The sequence below is a fragment of the Schistocerca piceifrons genome, chromosome 1 (genome assembly GCF_021461385.2).
Source record: "Schistocerca piceifrons isolate TAMUIC-IGC-003096 chromosome 1, iqSchPice1.1, whole genome shotgun sequence".
NCBI lineage: Eukaryota > Metazoa > Arthropoda > Insecta > Orthoptera > Acrididae > Schistocerca > Schistocerca piceifrons.
The window spans coordinates 570,267,996-570,273,995 of NC_060138.1; the positions used below are offsets into that span (position 1 = coordinate 570,267,996).

At 40.8% G+C, this 6,000-nt stretch overlaps 3 non-coding genes across 3 annotated transcripts; 2 read left to right on the forward strand and 1 right to left on the reverse strand.

The window, feature by feature from the left end:
- Window positions 1-4,010: 4,010 nt before the first annotated feature.
- Window positions 4,011-4,085, reverse strand: Trnat-ugu. The gene has a single exon. It is a non-coding gene; the product is annotated as a tRNA-Thr (tRNA).
- A 406-nt stretch (window positions 4,086-4,491) lies between these two features.
- Trnat-ugu lies at window positions 4,492-4,566 on the forward strand. Its single transcript has one exon. It is a non-coding gene; the product is annotated as a tRNA-Thr (tRNA).
- A 366-nt stretch (window positions 4,567-4,932) lies between these two features.
- On the forward strand, window positions 4,933-5,007 carry Trnat-ugu. Its single transcript has one exon. It is a non-coding gene; the product is annotated as a tRNA-Thr (tRNA).
- Window positions 5,008-6,000: the final 993 nt, after the last annotated feature.

Here is a 6,000-nt window from a genome sequence, read left to right on the forward strand (position 1 = left end):
ACTAAAAACTGTTATTAAAGTGATGTAGTTAGAAGATACTTGTGAGTAATGGGAAAAAATCCATTTTTTTTCTTCCAAATTGTTCCTAGTCTGTGTGGTCATTTTTGTGTGTACATGAAGATGTTTTTAAAAACTACAGAAGACAGAGAAAAAAATTTGCTTATGAAACAAAAGCTTTTGAAATTGGAAGTTCCTTAATTTGGGAAAATATTTCAGAAATGAGTGTAATCAGGGATTAATAATAAGTTCTATTTGAAAGGCCAGTGCCGAGAGAGATGCAGCAGGGCAGGACAAACAAAAAATCCGATTGTAACAACAGGCTTTGAAAAACTTATAAGTGGCAAAGATGATAGCAAAGGTGTACAAAGACTGATAACTGAGGCAAAGTGGGCAGAGAAAGAAAGGAAAGATACAAATGGTGTGTGAGGAGTTGAAGTAAGAATAAAAGATGAGAGATATTAAAGATCAGAAACGGCAGTAGAACCTAGAAAAACAAATGTATGAGAAATAATGGTTGTGTTGGGGAAGATCGAGGGCAAGAGGATCATGGCAGAAAAGTTAAAATACATAGATAACAGTGCTGAAAAATGTACATCGATGAGATAGAACATTACAACCACTGCCCACTGTGAGACTGAATGCCTCATGGTAGCGTTGCTTGCATGTGATGCTGTGAGGAAAGTATATAAGTGGAGCAGAGATGAATGGGGAATCATATTAATGATGATGTGGGCCATAAATTGAAAGATTTGCTGCCATTAACATATTTGACAAAGGGCAGATTGTTATGCCCAGGCCTTGGGAAGGCACATATAAAAAACAACAAAGCTGGTTGACTGTTCACATGCTACTATCAGGGAGATGAAGCTGGTCAATTGTTCATCTGCTACTGGCTGGAGTAGCTGTGGAAATTGCCTAAAGGACAGTGAATCTAAAGTAGGTGGCAAGATGTTGGGCTTCCTTGTCTCATCACAGAACATTGAGGATGGAGGTTTGATCTGTTCGGATCTGACAGTAGAGTGCAGTACTGGCTCAGACACAAGTGTTCTGAACATTGAACTGCCCCACATACGATCCCAACCTGTTAAAATGTTGATCAAGGACATTGTTGGCTACGAACGTAATGGGCATGGGATCATCAAGAATGGGCCATAGTCAGTGGAAACATGTCACCTGGTCAGATGAATCCTATCTTTTCTTACACCAGGGCAATGGTTGTGTCAGGATACACTGTCATACGAGTGAACGAAGGCTCAAACCATGAACTAAGCCATAGATGCAGGCCAATGGGTGAACTATCTTGCTGGGGGTGGGGGGTGGGGAATTCATGTGGACTTCCATGGGACCTGTGGTATTAAGTGAAGATACCATGACAGCTATGGACCGCGTGAACATTAATGTGGACCACCTGCATCGCTTTGTGCTTAATATCTGAATTGTGCTACAGTGGTTGGAAGCGCAAAACAACTCATGTTGATGTCTTTATTGCCAAATTTGCTTGATCTGAATCTGATGCAACATACCTGTGATCCCAGTGAGCACCAGCTCCTCACACACAAACCACCGGTTCATAATTTACGGGAAGGGAATTGTGTGATATGTGTAGCAAATTCCTATCTGCAAAGTATAAAGTACTGCTGTGTGGAGAAAACATCGCCTGAAAGGTGAAGTAAACACAGAGCTTACAGATTTTAAACAATGGAAAATTCAAGATGGAATATGGCAGTATTAAGAAAAGGGTACATTATTACTCGTCATATAGCAGAGATGCTGAGTTGCAAATAGACACAACAAAAAGACTGCCAAACGAGAAAGCATTCAGCCAAAAAGGCCTTCATAAGTAAGTTTTTGGCCAAAAAGGCCTTCATCAGAATATCTCTCTCTCTCTCTCTCTCTCTCTCTGTCACACACACACACACACACACACACACACACACACACACACACACACACACACACACGATCACAGTCTCTGGTTGCCGAGGTCAGGTCTTTAGATTAGATTAGTTTTTCGTTCCATAGCTCCATGCTGAGGAGATCCTCGTGGACGTGGAACAAGTCAATATCATGCGACTCGGCATCTCTGCTGTATGGTGAGTAGTAATCTATCCTTTGCATAATACTGTCAGTTAGCAGATTTTGTATTTTAGGGCATTATTTGTAACAATAAACAATTTTTGATGTTGCTGAGCAACGGTGTTGTTTATTTAATTATGATGCAGGTTTTGGCCTTTTATGCCATTTTCAAGTGATTAAATTTGTCATTAACATATATTGCATGACATCAAACTCAAACTTGGCCATAAATTAAGGAAAATATTCACTCCCTACGAAATGCCAGATGTAAAATCATCATCTTCACAAAAGATCGCTAAATAATAGTGGGAGCTTGTCATTAAACAAAAGTAAACCCGTTTTTATTAAATGTGGCTGTTAAATAAAAATGGGGGCACGTCATTATACCAAAGTAAACCTGTATTTATTAAATATGATGTGCACCCACTCTTAATTAATGATCTTTTAACAGGATGATGATTTTACATCTGGAATTTCATGGGGAATGAATACTTTTTGTAATTTATGGCCAGTTTTGAGTTTGATGTCCTGCAATATATGATAATGGTGTAAACTCAATCACTTGAAAATGACATAAAAGGTTGTAATTGAAGAAACAACAATACAGTCAAATGACGGTGCGTTCATTTAAAATTTTGTGATAATGTTTTATGTCCTACTGATGTAAACACTGCTTTGCAGCATATCTGTGCAATAAATAAATAAATAAATAAATAAATAAATAAAAATGTAAACACAAATATGATGTCACTTGTTTCACAAATTACTGTGGATTGATTTAGATGTGTATCAGTTGTAAGGGAATTTTAGTGTAAAGTTCTGGGAGGTTACGTAGAAAAAGCTTTGCAGTGTGAACTTCTGTGAAGGTATTGACCACGTGATGATGGAATAGATAGAGGAATAACATAGGATATGACGATGATGTTGAGGATTGGGACAATTATGAATAGCGGCTCTGGAATGTGTGGCAGAATAAAGGATGGGGTAATGTGGATCTCACTTCTAAGCTTTAGTTCATCGAATCACATTCGCAGCAGGAACTTGGATGCTTGTTTGGAAGTTACGGTAGCATTGCATGAAGAGACACGTTTTTATTGTTTTCGGGACATCTTCATAGTGGTGTGCACTTAAAAGGGTCAGTGGTGGGGCAATGTGCAGGGCAAGGAACAATGAACCATGACATTCTAACTGGTGCTGTCATTTGTCATGTCTCTCTGTAACCTGAATTTTGAGTTATAAAATATTTATCCTTGATTTTTATCTTTGTTTTGGTATGGTGAAGATACTTAGGCAATTAAATGCTCATTATGGGTAACATAAATGAAACACTACAAATATTATGTTAATAAGTTGAGCAGTAGTTTTCCCAGCGCATAAACTTTGCTAGGTAGAGTCTTAAGCAGAAACAGTGCCCAAGTGTGACACCTCAGCATTGCCAGTCACTAAAGAGTTGGCAACGGCTGAAGTGTGTGCTGTGGACACAGACAGAGATCACACTTGTGCTACTGCAAAGTATTCTCCATATCTCCCTACACAGAAAGCATCACGAAGCCACTTTCCTTCTTGCACACCAGTGTAGTGCTGGGTCTTGCTGACTTGGTACAGGAATTCTGTTTCTGTAAATTGTGCGCACGTGCACACTGAGTCTTGTTCTCATGGTGTGTATCCTTATACTGCTTTCTTGATTGTAGTACAATTTTTGCGATAATTTTCCTTAATAAATGTGGTTATTGTTATTTAAGGAAAACCAACTCAAATGTTTGCATGGTCATTTCTATATTTTTAGTATATAGAATAGTTTGTCGCATTGAACTCTAGTTCTGATAAATAAATAACAATGGAAGAACTTAATAGCTCATGAAATGATAATTAAATTGACACCCTAGCTGCAAGCAGTCGTTGATACACTTCATTGGGGACATGTTGAAAATGTGTGCCCCGACCGGGACTCGAACCCGGGATCTCCTGCTTACACGGCAGACGCTCTATCCATCTGAGCCACCGTGGGCACAGAGGATAGTGCGTCTTCAGGGACTTATCCCTTGCACGCCCCCCGTGAGATCCACATTCCCAACATGTCCACAACACTACATTCGTAGTGCGCCTAATAGATGTTTGCCCATCATACTCATTACTCGTGGCAGATTAATCTACCAAGTCTCGTACGAGTTCGGGCATAGCGTGTGTGTTCGCACAAGAGGTCAAAGGCCGGGAACCCATATTTTTAACTATATATGACGGGTGTATCTGTTCCCGAAAGAACAGTTACCGTCGATGACCATGCAGCTTTGCTAGAAATGAAATGATAATTAAATTGACACCCTAGCTGCAAGCAGGCGTTGTGGACTTGTTGGGAATGTGGATCACACGGGGGGCGTGCAAGGGATAAGTCCCTGCAGACGCACTATCCTCTGTGCCCGCGGTGGCTCAGATGGATAGAGCGTCTGCCATGTAAGCAGGAGATCCCGGGTTCGAGTCCCGGTCGGGGCACACATTTTCAACATGTCACCAATGAAGTGTATCAACGCCTGCTTGCAGCTAGGGTGTCAATTTAATTATCATTTCATTTCTAGCAAAGCTGCATGGTCATCAACGGTAACTGTTCTTTCGGGAACAGATACTACCGTCATATATAGTTAAAAATACGGGTTCCCGGCCTTTGACCTTCTTGTGCGAACGCACACGCTACGCCCGAACTCGTACGGGACTTGGTAGATTAATCTGCCACGAGTAATGAGTATGATGGGCAAACATCTATTAGGCGCACTACGAATGTAGTGTTGTGGACTTGTTGGGAATGTGGATCTCACGGGGGGCGTGCAAGGGATAAGTCCCTGCAGACGCACTATCCTCTGTGCCCGCGGTGGCTCAGATGGATAGAGCGTCTGCCATGTAAGCAGGAGATCCCGGGTTCGAGTCCCGGTCGGGGCACACATTTTCAACATGTCCCCAATGAAGTGTATCAACGCCTGCTTGCAGCTAGGATGTCAATTTAATTATCATTTCATTTCTAGCAAAGCTGCATGGTCATCGACGGTAACTGTTCTTTCGGGAACAGATACTACCATCATATATAGTTAATAGCTCATCTTTAAAGTTAGACTTGAAAATACATGTTAATATGACTAAGATAACATATACTAGTTAATGCATTGGAAAAAATATCATACAATTTAACAATGAAGTCATAAAAATGGCTAATAAAATTTAATCTTGAGGACTGAGTGCATGGAGAGAAATCAAAATAAGTAGAACAGTTGAAGTGCAAGATGCAGAACAAAGTTTCCAAAGCATTTGAATAAGAAAGTCCACAGTCCAAGTATGCTGTCAGCAGTCAAAGCAGAGGCATGCACCAACAATCTTCCCATTTATTCTGGAATAAAAACAATCAGTCAAGTGGATACTAAAGTTCTGAAGCCATATCATCATGTATACATCATGGACAAATCAGCAGCAGGTCTTCCATAGTCCTCTGCTGCGCAGCTGTAGTTTCAACTGGTACACAGGCTGCACCTAATGAAGCAACAGGTTTCAGACTCCTCATGTTTTCCAAAGGAGTTATAAATTATGAAATGTAGTGTCAACTATACATAAAGGTAATTTTCATTTATGATGACTGCCATGTAATGTGGAAATACAAGACATCAATACTGAACTGTTCTCAGGCATCCATCTGGGTGCAGTCATCTTCGTAATATGATATTCTGGCAGCGTACCGTGCCATCATCCTTAGGTCATACCTGTAGAATGAGCATTTTTGTTACATCCCACCTCCTTCATACTGTGATCTCTCTCCAGCCCGTCCCCACTAACCAGTTGCATGACACGTAAGGTGGAGTGCTGGGGTGACGACATTGCTGAAGGCTGGGTGTGAACTCGGGTCCCTCAGTGCTTGTGAAGCCTCCACTGAGTGCGGAAGTGGCT